The sequence below is a fragment of the Varroa jacobsoni genome, unplaced genomic scaffold (genome assembly GCF_002532875.2).
Source record: "Varroa jacobsoni isolate VJ856 unplaced genomic scaffold, vjacob_1.0 scaffold_1327, whole genome shotgun sequence".
In the NCBI taxonomy this organism is placed as follows: Eukaryota; Metazoa; Arthropoda; class Arachnida; order Mesostigmata; family Varroidae; genus Varroa; species Varroa jacobsoni.
Genome location: NW_019214229.1, coordinates 242181 through 254529, shown reverse-complemented (window position 1 = coordinate 254529; position 12349 = coordinate 242181). Strand labels below are relative to the sequence as shown.

The 12349-nt window shown below is 43.4% G+C and overlaps 1 protein-coding gene across 1 annotated transcript in view; it reads left to right on the top strand.

Moving 5' to 3' along the window:
• Positions 1 to 246: 246 nt before the first annotated feature.
• The window catches only part of LOC111268881 (innexin unc-9-like), a 34238-nt gene continuing 22135 nt past the window's right edge, over positions 247 to 12349 (top strand). Inside the window, exon 1 of the mRNA XM_022848096.2 lies at positions 247 to 1008. The gene's annotated coding sequence lies outside the window, so the exon portion shown is untranslated. The remainder of the gene's footprint in view (positions 1009 to 12349) is intronic.

Sequence of the window (12349 nt, the reverse complement as noted above, 5' to 3'; positions counted from 1 at the left end):
TGTGTGCAGGTAACAGCAGGCCATGACAGCTTCATGAGAACAGCGGTGTGCAGTCGCAGGCGCCAAGGAGGGCCCTGCTGGAAGTGCTGCTCGGTGTTTCCTGGTTAACAGTATACACGCCACTGACGCCAGCACATACGCACTTGCACACAGACACACACACACACACATGTTTCTAGACAGTCACACAGCACAGGCTGTAGGAGAGCAGACAGCAGCAGTAGTAGGCGGTGGTGGTAGTGAGTAGAAGGAAAGGAGAGAGCGCGGCGGCCGCCTGGAGAGACCCGCTCCTCGCTCTGGTGCTGCTGCCGCTGCTGGTCATGGCTCCGCCGCGTCCGTTCCGTCCTCCGTTCGTTCGTTCGTTCGTTTGCTGTGTTGCAGCAGCAGGAGCAGAGGCAGAGGCGCAGAGGAGCAGTGGCGTTCGAACGGGAGCAGCCCGACGATGGGGCCCCAACGCGAGCCTGACAAGGCCTGGACCAGTGCACAGTGAGTGAGTGATCTGTGAACAGAACAGTCCAAACGACTGCGATGGCTAATGTGAGCTAGCCGAGTGCTTGCCCGACGCTCCTCGCGAGTGGAGCCCGTGGATGCTGTGGACCTATTGGTTGTTTTTCACGCGAGGAACTAACACACGACTGCAAACCAGAGTGGCGTGTAGTGCAATGGACTGCGCCGCAGGGCGGCCTCTCGCGATGGGGCAGGCCCCGTCGTCGTGCCCGTCACAACCTCGTCCGTCTGTGACTATTACTACCAATACTACAATTACTGCCGCTGCTGCACTGAGCCTGTGCCCCGCAGGGCGCGCGCGGCCTCCCCGCCGCCTAGCGCTGCCTACTAACTAACTCCGTTTGAGCAACTTGCGGAAAACGGGACGGCTCCGAGCGAGCCGCGTGTCGACCGGGCGCGCGGGCCCGCGCCTCTCAGAGTGAGCCGTGAGTCGACAACCCCCATCGGAGACTCATGGTACCCTTCGTTCCGTGGCCACCTCGTCCGCGGAATAAACATCAGGTAAGTTATCCAAGCTCGCCTTCCAATCTACGATCCTCAGTCAGCCCATTTCCGTTGTAAGCAGTGAACGCGATGGCGGCGGTGATCGATGTCTGCTCCGAACGAACACCGTCAATAGCAAACAGAGAAATGAAATTCTCACGACTTGCATCCGCCCCGAATAACCCCTCCACCTCTTCCGTCCGTTGCCTCCACAGAGGGCAGTTATGGGAAGCCACTGCCCCGTGGTTTAATACGAGGCCATATCTACACCCGTCAGGATTCCGCGCCATCTCTACGGCTACCACTAAGGCCACCGTCCTCGGATTCATCACCCCCATTGCCATCGCCACTACGGTTGCGTTCGTCGCCTTCACAGCATTACACCGCAGCCAACGCCGCAGTCAGCGCTGCGGTCGTTCAATTCGTTACCACCAGCACCTATGGATGAGGATAACCAACACGTACATGCAGCGCATTAGCTAAGGAGATTCTATACAGCCGCAGAGGGAACGGTGCGCGATATAGCTGGCCAGCTAATCTACTAGTCAATGCAATAGCTGACTCAACGATGATGGTGGTGGATGGATATATGCTGGCTGCGTGCAATCCTTGTTGGGCTTAGGATGTGTCTAATATGCTGCAAGCAGTTCCGCTTGTACACCTCACGTGTGCGCTATCTCGTCGACTATTTAAATATATTTTCTCTCCTTTTATAAGTGGTCCCTCACGCGCGTGCCTTCAATGCTGTGTTCAATGGTCATCCTTCGAGAAGTGCGCGATAGTTTGTGTGGTGTACACTTGACCTAATAGTGTGTTGACTTGTGTTGATAATTGTACAAAAACAGGCCACATGGATTTACCGCTACAATGATGTACACTCACGGAGTCATTGACAAAAGGGTGGCAACATTCTCCGTGGCGTCGCCCCCATCGATTCTATGGGCTGCAAGCATCCTATATTCTGTCTGTACAAATCCCTTAAAAAAAAATCACGCTATTGTGTGCACTATTCCTTCATCCCATTGTTCCATTTTAGCAATTTACCCTATGGATAACCTCTCCATTAGTCGTCCTTTGACCTATCTGCTCGGATAATCGTCGGCTCTTCAAAAAGGAGAAAGCGAGCCGATATACTGTTCTGTTGTTCAGTTTGTCGATGTTTAGCCATACCAAATTAGCACCTCAGTCCTTCCGTGTCTGGTTGCCTTTCATGCTTGGCCTTAATTGCAATGGGTAGACGTAAACGTGGAGCTGCTTGCTGCTGGTTAGTATATAGGCAGGCTAGTTCTGAGATCCAGCGGTACGTTCGGCTGGTGGTGGCAAATTTGGATAGGAGTTGCGGCGCCTTGGAGGTCTGGCTTCTGAGTGAGACGGCTTCGTCAAGAGGAGTGAAAGGAACGGGCATTATTAGATAAGTCGGACGACTCCCTCTAAGGGATCCGACGGGGTCTCACCAAAGCGTTTGGTGTCTCCTTCCGCCTGTGCGCATAATAGCCTTAGTCGACACCGATAAAGGTCGAGGTAGTAGTCGAATACTCGTCATAGCAATGGATTGTTCACCCTAACAAGCTGTGGATTTGTTCTTTTTTGGCAATTATTTCCCAAGACCTGACTGCGCGAATGATTTTTTTTCTTGAAGTCGTCGGTGTGAGGTTTCCATGATTTATGAAACAATGCACGATCAAAGCTTCAAAATAGATATAACTGCAACAATAGATCGCCGTGAGCTATTCGGCTGGATAGAAATGAGCGGACCTATTTACTAAACCAGCTGAATGAAAGGCACCTTTACAGTTCGCTACAAAATCATCGGCATAAGGATTCCTTCGTGTTCCTTTTCAACTATAGGAGTCGATTGAATTTCCTCTTGCTATCGCTGGAGACCGTTGAAAATCTAAGAGCTTTTGCTTGTAACCGTCCTTTTTTATTATTTTACGCACACCTGTAATAATTTTCGTTAAACTAAAAGGTGTGAGTGATAACTATCGTCGAGATCGAACTGATGTGTCTCATAGTTCTCATTGCAACTATGCATACATGTCAACTACAGCCTTGAATGAAGGACGTCGCTAAGGCTATGACTATTAAAACGTTTATTAAACGACAAACATCCTACCTTGTTTAATGGCCCTAGGTCACCAGATGCTTTTTTTTTAGCACATAGTTGGTTAAGGTTAGCGAAGTTTACTGGAATTGGATCTAAATGGCTGGTTCAAATGTAAAAAAAAATGATGAGACCTTGTCTTTAAGATATTTGAGTTAGTAGCATTGTTGCGGATTGCAAATTTTCACCCGACATTAAGTGAACTACCTTGTTTGTGATTGTAGATATCTCTGTGTAAGAAAATTAGACAGATCCTAGGAATATGGAGCTTCAATACAAATTACTATTGCTATCATTACCGTCTCTAAAGAATTATCACTGTATTGGGAACATCTTGCCTTTTGCCGACAGTCCGCTCAATGTGCCGAACAAAAGGGGAGCCGGTATTGCATCAACAGATTGGCAAACAGATCAACAGACAGCCTTTATCATAGGACCGGCTTTTCCATTTAACACTTATTTCGCTGGCAAGCTACAAGAATTGAGGTTATCACATCGTGTTGTCCTGGCTTAGGCCTTTGCCTTCTATTTCTACATCTAGAAGCCCTAATCTATCGTAATCTTGTAAATATGAATGCTTCTTATTAACGTTCTTCAAAGCGGGACGAAAATTTCAGCTCATAAATAAAAAAACTGCGTTCTTATAGCGGATATCAAAGGCAGTCTAACACCAACATTTACCCACTTGCCTCACGCAGTCACGTCGATAGGTAAATTTCGAGGGCCAAAGTGCTGGCCTAGAAATTAACATTGTGTCGAACGCACGCACCTAAACTGCTACTGCAGATTTCCCATGAACTAGATAGTTGATTCACAGTTGTTCGTAGATTTAGAACCATTTGAATTTATGCTCCCGATGATACTACACAAAGCCTATTAAGCTCTTTGCTAAAGAAACCACTTCCCACACGTGCTGGTGATGTCAAACAGGGCGATGTTGAAAGCGAACCTCTTTTCTATGAGTTAAGCAGATCCAACCATACGATATCATCAGAATCATTACAAGGGTATTGAGGCAAATTTATGCTCTTCATCGGTGCATTCTACGGCTGACAGCCGTTTTCGCCGCATTTTGTTCAGCTCATGATTCTACTTCGAACGGACTCTATTCTCTGAACACCGAAACTGCCTGTTCTCTTTTTCCTCAAAAAGCTTTCCCAATTTAGAGGGTGTCCCACGAAGACAATACTGTCGTCGCTGCTCAGGGGGCGGAAATTCGAATATAAAAATAAAAAAACGATTCGTTTTAGGGATCTCGTTGCTGTTGCATTTCACCAGCGAAGTTCTACATAAGTTTCAAGTCTATCGCCACACTGCAGCAATTTTGCACGACAAAGACCATTGTGCACCCACGGCGGCAGACGCGATGCAGTTGGGGTTGCAATTTAGGTTTTCCCCGCCAGCCACCTTGTCACTTTTCGGTGTAGGAACTCCTTTTTGTTACCCGAGACACGCTATAAAGAAATAGCCCAAACTGCGTCTGAGGCACACGTTGTTTTTTCCTTTGACTAGATCACTCGTAGATCCTATTAAAGCGCAGTCGCCCCAAAGCAACTGCTCCGCGACGAAAAGGTCATTATACGTTGAAGAAACGGAAAAAAGGTTTAAATGTATTTTAGAATACCTCGTACTTCGTAAAAATAAGAACTTATTGGTTACAGCCCCTTTTTCTCAAATATATGAAACGTTGTTATCCGTTAATACAAATCTAGATGCCTTGGCATGGGCAACCGTAATTGCGCTTATCGTATATAGGATAGGGCAAAAAATCGATGTTTTACCCGAATAGTGTACGGTTATGGAGGATCTAGCCCCATATTAAGTGTGATTGTTGTTGTGTGAGTCGTTGTAGACGCCGGGGACCTTCAATTTGAAGGCTAAACTTAAATCACGAATAGTATAAGTACTACTATTATTCCCGCAATGCGAAAAGGTCCAAGGTGCTGCTAGATAGCACCTCCCCCAAATCAGCTAGCTACATAGATACAATTCCAGCCCATATATAAAAAATGACTATATTGATTTACGCATCTACTTGAAAGGGTATTCTTAAAGAACTTTGCTCATCGGTAATAAGAGGGTGAAACTCAGATATCAACGAAATTATCACATAACTAGAAGATGAGATAGTCCTTTTAAATGTTCAATGGAAATCTTTTAATGCAAAAAAGATAACTATTTTGTGCACACGCGTTTTGCGCTGCTGCGAATAATTTTACTTATAGACATTTTTATATGATCCACATTGTAGCCATGATCATTGATGGTATGACGGGCGCGGTAGGTGATTTAAACAAATTTGTTTTCTGATTCTCAATTATTATTAACCTGTTTAACAGGGTCATTTAGTTTTTTCAATAGAAAATCATACCCTCAAATGGACAGACGGCCTATTTTCTGACGAAGCACTTATTTAGCCCCTTAGCTTTTTACCTACGCTCGAAACGGTTCTTCAATGGAAGATCTTCAACAAATCTAGCTGCCAATTATCAAAGCTACGTTTAATGCATTGTTGAAATATTAAAGATGGCCGTACGAGCCTTAAGCAACCCAATGAAGTACTTCAGAAGGACATATGAAGTACCCCCAAAATAAAGCAGAGTTAGGACCTCTTGGTCCAAGCGGTATATTTGGCGCGAATCCTATACAGAAACCCGCAATCCAGCTTCTACCAACTCGTTTTTCTTTCTCAATAATTGTTATATCGACAACTTATGTACGTCTCAGTTTATTTGCCAACTTATGTCCTTGACATTTAGTTAAAATTACATTGGTGATTAATTTGCTGACGTGGCCATTATGTCTGCTTCCGCACAGCAACATCAAGCTCCAGAAGATAGCTCATATTCTACTGTTTACAACGCTGCTTATGCAACCAGACTATTATTAACGAGGTCTTAAACTGATATCATCATTCTTCTTGTGCTTATAATTAAATTTTGCAGGTGGGTTATTAACTTCTTTCAGCTGGGTCGATTTAACACCCGTTCGTTGTATCTAACACATAGACGCCCAGCGTGTTTACTTTCAATTCAATCAATGCGAGGCTGTTTGTCTTTGAGTCAAACGAGAAAGAACCTTTATAAAGCAATCACTGATTTTAATGCTAGATCGCTGTAATACCCGCAAGACTATTCAGGAATGAAGGCAAATGTGCAATGGGCAGTGTTTGCGCTACAACTCTTCATTTTGCGCATGCAGCTGAAAACGTAGTTGTGGGCCGACGATCCAAATTAATAGATGATGTTGACGCGTACACTGACTCGTGAGGTGGCAGCCTGGTTCTGTAGAATGCATGCTATGTCGCTCATGTGTGTTTGGAGCCGGGAACCAGAAAGCAGGCCAGTGAGCTTCAGTAGATCAGCCAGAGCGTGTTGGCATCTGGCCAAGCGTCAAGCAGAGCTATCTAAAGAATTGCCAACGAGGCAGCACCGAAACGTCATCTAGTAACACTGGCGGTGATGGCAGTACGCTAGCTCTCATCATTGGATTGGGGGGTACAAGTAGTCTGGAGAATAGAGAGAGGAATTCAAGAGTAGCGAGGAGAGTTGAGGGGTGGGGGAAAACAGGAAGGGGGAACACTGCGGATGGCGGCCCCGTGCCGTTTTAACTATCTCACCTCGCCGAGATGAGCGAGCTGAGAAAACGTATCAAATGCCCGGTTTACACCAGCTACGATAAGGCAAATCGAGGTACGGATCAGAAAAGATAACTGTCAGCACGCAGAAGAAGAGTTACAACAAGATGATAATAATGACGATGGTTGTCTACACAGAGTGAATGAAGTCCTTATTACGATTTTTAATTGGTCAATAACCATGAAGCTATTCCTGTCTGGGAGAGCAAAAAACCATTTTGGAGACTAACTGCGTGACTATTTGGGACTCAGAGCCACCCCAACGTACGGAAGTTTATAGTTGTATAAACTATAGTAAAAAGAGGTTGGAAAATAAAGGGTGAAGATTTTGTATACTAAGATGTGAAGGATTAATTGTAGTTCAGAGAGAGTCCTTGTAGCAACTATTTTTTAAATAGTTGCTACAAGGACTGATTTAGAAAAAGGATTTAAAGTATTGTAAATAAAATAACTGTGAATAGCACGCTGACAATCGTAGCGTTGGTCACAATGTTCATTGGAAGATTTTCTATGTTGTTATGTGTCTGTTAATAAGCACGACCATTATATACTGTCTAAAAGTGCCACACCTTAAATTCTGCACTAAATATACGTACTTGCAGCACTTCGATAGATTTTTCCCTTTTGCCATGGATGAACTATATAAGTATAAGCATAGTACACACGATTTGTTTCATGATTTCTTGGACTGGGTTTTGAGCGTTGGAACCAAGGGGAGGACTATCGCTTGCAGACGTGAATTGACTTGCTAACCAACTGATGTTAACAAAAAACTATACGTCAGTTCAATTTAAGCAAAAGCATCGGGCCCATCCAACGCTTTGTATGATGTCAAGTGGCTCTACCCAACGATCACGTGATGCATAACGCATAGCTACAGATACTATAGAGATCAGACATGGTTATTGGATCTGTCAGTGATTAGGGACACCACGTCAACCTACTGATTTCGTTTTGAAAGTAGCTTACGATGAGGCCGACGATCATGGAGCGAGAGGAGTCGGTCAAGCGGTGGAGTTTATCTCCCAATGCGACCGCCGTCGATGCCAATTGTAGTCCCACTGCTGTTTATTCGTGCTTATCATGTCCTACTATAATTTCAGCCTATATTTTTGCATGGATGAATTATATAAGCATGTACCGTCCAAGTTAGCTATTCTAGTGCTTCTCTATACAAGCGAGTCATGAAAACCCACTCTTGAACCGAGCCTCACCCTGACACATTCTCCTACCCACGAGGTGCCTGTAAGGGCGCGCCAGAGGTTATCTGACTGGATTGCCCCCAGCGCTTCTATGTTTCACTCCATGGTCATGTATACACGCAGTAGCTGAGTTATGATAGCCGTCATATCAAGATGAAAACTTCCGACGAATCTGATCAGTCCTAATGAGAGACGGATAGGATGAGTGAACGAGCAAGAAGTACAGGGAACTTTCTGATTGGCAACAACTATATGGGAAAGGCTCAGACGCGTTTAGTTGTTCAATACCAGCTTCAAGCTCAACCTGATTGCGCGACTAACCAAAACTTAAATTCGTACGTAATTACCGTTGGCTTTGGTACCATTCTATCAATGTATAGACCAGCCACTGTTGATGCATACTACACACCTTGTGGGATGATAACTTTAACAAAAAAATAAGTAAAAGGCAATGAAGTTAAAAACTGTTTAGACTGTGTTCTAACTTTTTTTTTGAGATATCGTAAAATTTGTTATTATTTGTAATTCTCACCATATATTACTATTCTGCTTGATTCAGTCATGCGCTAATATTTGGTACGATTACCATTTTGGGACCAACGTACATATAACATAGACTGCTCTGAAGGTTTCCCTGATTCATGATCTCACAATATAAAGTCGCTGTATCCGTTATGCAAATCTTTAGAACAAAAATGAATAATGAAAAAATTGAGTTAATTTTATAAACTCTATAACAACAATAAGGCTAAACAATAAGGGCATCGAGGTATAGTGTTTATATCGAGGCTTATTTTTTTCGCAATGCGGTAACACGGAGCTATTCATTTGTCCTTTCTAGATTTCAATAGAATATAATGGCTTCTATAGTAGACCATATCTCTATATATAACGCATTCTGCTATCTGATTATTGAACAACATGTGCGATAAAAACAGACAAATCTAAATTATAAATATGTCGGGTAAAAAAAGATGTTTCATACCAGTGATTTTGGCTTTTTTAATCGTTTCGCCGCATTATTTACCTCCAACTTTTGCTAAACTACTAGAGTACATAGGGTCTCAGCTATCTTGTAAGGTGTTCGTTTGTATGCAATAGGCGGGCCGATGTTGGTTTACAGTAACAAAGATACAGCTGGTTACAGATGTCGGTCGGGCAATTATCTACGGCGTTTACTGCTTTCTCCTATCGGATATACACAAGTACCAATTAGAAACAAGGATGTAACTTGGCTAATTTGAACCACGATAACAAACCCATACCTTTCAAGTCTTTCTATGTTTAATGTGCGGCAATCATTGTTAAGCAATCTATTATACAGCTGGCGCCCAACACGGAGCAAAATGCGTCTAGGCCTGGATTCAGGTCTAGACCACAGCATGTCCCTTAGATTGAGAACGCATGTCACTTACCAAGCTATCACGGGGACCTCCTTATAGCCTGGTACTTCTAATTTGAGTTATTGTTAAACGAGGCGTAGTATTTCGCATCATATTGAAACGTGCGCGGCAAGTTAAACGACGACAGCCAAGCTTCCAACCACCGATACCATTTGACAGCTATATTCTATGGTTTATGGAGAACTTCGTTCTTTTATTATTATTACTTCTCTACCTGGTTGATTCTCCAGTTCTTTTCTATCACTTATTCCGATTTCGCTCTGGTGGTCATCGTTGCACCTCATGGTGGGTTCTTTCCATTTTTTTTTTGTCGCCTTGTCTTGCCATAGACATCTGTTTAAATTTTGGGCGGGGCAAAGACCAGGCAGTGAAAATGAGGAGTTTTAGTGGACGATGGCCCATTGACATTGAACAAAGAGAACCTGGTAAAACGAAAAAGAAGTTTGATGGTGTTGGTTAAAAGGTGTGGGCTACCATTGGAGCCCAATAGGTTAAACGGGCGTTGCTAGTTTAGCCACAACGTACAGTATAGATACTTTGTATCCTACTAGTATTAAACGCTCAAGAAATATTCGATGCTGAGGTCCTAATAGCTTTTGCGGCAGGACCCGAACCTTTACAGAGTGATGGCATTTACGAACGGAAGAAATTTACATGATAATTTTTCCCATAGGTCTTATGCAGTGCGGTAACGGCGGCTCGTTTCTGACAAGAACTCTGTTAGCGGTGATGCTTCTGGTACTGCTGCTTCTGCAGCCGGTCAAATAAAAAAAAGCAATTATTTTTGTTGTAAGCGCGCCCTCCAGCGAAGAGCTGCTGCAGAGTATTGGTTGTGTGTTAGGAACGTGGGTTCGGCACTTTGCCGTCGTACATAGCACGCATACCATATGTGGCTTCAGCGACTTTTAAAGACCTTATTATTCTTGCATCCACACTTCGCCGACAGCCTTCGTCAACAGCATCATTAGTAATCTATGATCTACTTTCCTTTAGTGCCTTGTGCCTCGTCGCTTGCCTCCTTAGTCACAACTATTGTCGTTTGGGTCTCCCTCAAGGTGGCCTTTCTAACCGATCAAAGTGCTCAAAATAGCGAGCGCCTGCACAAGCAAAAAGCTGCATTGCGTTTTACGTTACCAAAAGAAAAATGCATCCTAGCTCATTTTTAACGCATTTTATCGAAAATAAAACAACGGGTTCTAAGTAATGCGCAGCAGTTACAACTTACTTTGCCGACTATTATTGAAGCTTTTTATACGAAATGTTTGTTAATTATTGAGGACGATCTTCGTTTCAGATTTACTGAACTCACTTATATTGCATCAAGTTGAAAACTTGAAACGTGCTTTTTTCAAAATGTAGTAAACATTTTTTGTACACCACACATCACTTATCGCAAAATTGAAGGGAAGTCGTAAAGCTGGACAGAAAATGCAAAAAGAGGTAACAACTTTCTGTCACAGGAAAAAAAATGTATTTTTTTTTTCAACTCAGTGAAAAAAGTACAAGAACTTTTTCGAACTAAAAGTCGAAGAAAATCGAGAGTACACATTTCATTTGATCGAAGTGGTTTTTATCATTAGCCAAAGGTGTCGCTAAAACAGCAATCGAGAACTACTTTAATAGATACTATTACATAGGTTTTTCTGTCCGAATTTGTTTGTGTAAAGATTAATAAAAAGCCAATCAGATATGGCGGACTTTGATATCACTAAATGTGTATATACCAATCAGAATTAGCGAAGCGAGGTAACTATTGCATAAAATTATTCCATGTTGCATGCGATCAATATAATGTCTGGATTAACAATTATTATTGAATTTATTATTATTATTATTGAATGAGACCTGAATACTAAGAATTAAGTTATTGGTGGATATAACAATATTATAATTAACACAAATTATATGCCGCAGTACGTGAAGCATTTGGTTTTGGCATGTCCGATTGGAGAGAAGATCAAGTCATCACACAATTGCCGCCGCTAATACCATTACGACAAATACTGCGTATTGGCCAATCATTCATTCCTCCTTCCCAAGCGAATACGGATAGAGAAACTGCTGCTCAGCTTCGAGGCACTTCCCCGTTTCTTTGCGAGGACTGAAGTGGGGAACTGCCCGGGCCTTAAGGCGGTTCAACCGAGCAGTTCGTGCTGTGGGTGCTGCCGAGTCCACCAAGAGCAACGACCCAACTTCATCTTACCAGTGGTTGATATACGTGTGTCGCGATCCCTGCTCCCGCGACCCATCGTCATGGGCTTTAGGATCCGTAGCACTTGATCTCCACCAATCTGGGAAGTCTGCAGTTGAGATTCGCAGGCGAGGGACCGACAGCATCACAGCCCATGGCTGGTCGCCCACCCCAGACGCAGCCTTTAGTAACTGCGGCGCTCGTAGTAGTCCGGGCTGGATTCCCGTTCTTTAACTGAATCGCTCGCTTGGTGGGGTGGCTGAATGTGTCTGGGCTGAGGTTAAGTTTGAAAACAGGGACGGAGTAGAATACCGAATGAACAGGTAACTAAATGGCAACACAGATTCGAATTAAGGTCCAAAAATAATCTTACGATAAAGGATTAGATTTGCACGATAAGTAGATTTTGCTATAAATCGAAAGATCGACGGAACTAGAACTGTTGCAAAGCCGCTTCACTGATGCGATTCTGACGCGAGCACTGCGTTTACTCGGTTCCTTTAGCTCAAAAGAGATGGCGCCTATACAGGCCTCGTGTAAGGACCACACGGTTCCTAGATGTGATATCAACTGGACAGTTCCATTATAGCTTCGAAACGCGTTAAAATAAGATTCGTGATATGTATGTAAAGAATACAACTTATTTGTCCTAAACACTAGTTAACGTAGTTATGTGTTCACTATGTTAAACTTAGTTCCAAGCTCAGTATTAAGAAATACCTGTAGCATGACCTATGATAAGGAAAATAACACAGAGTATACCAAACGATTTAACTCATTAATTTCGTACGGATTACTCGAATCAGGCGCACTGAGAGATTT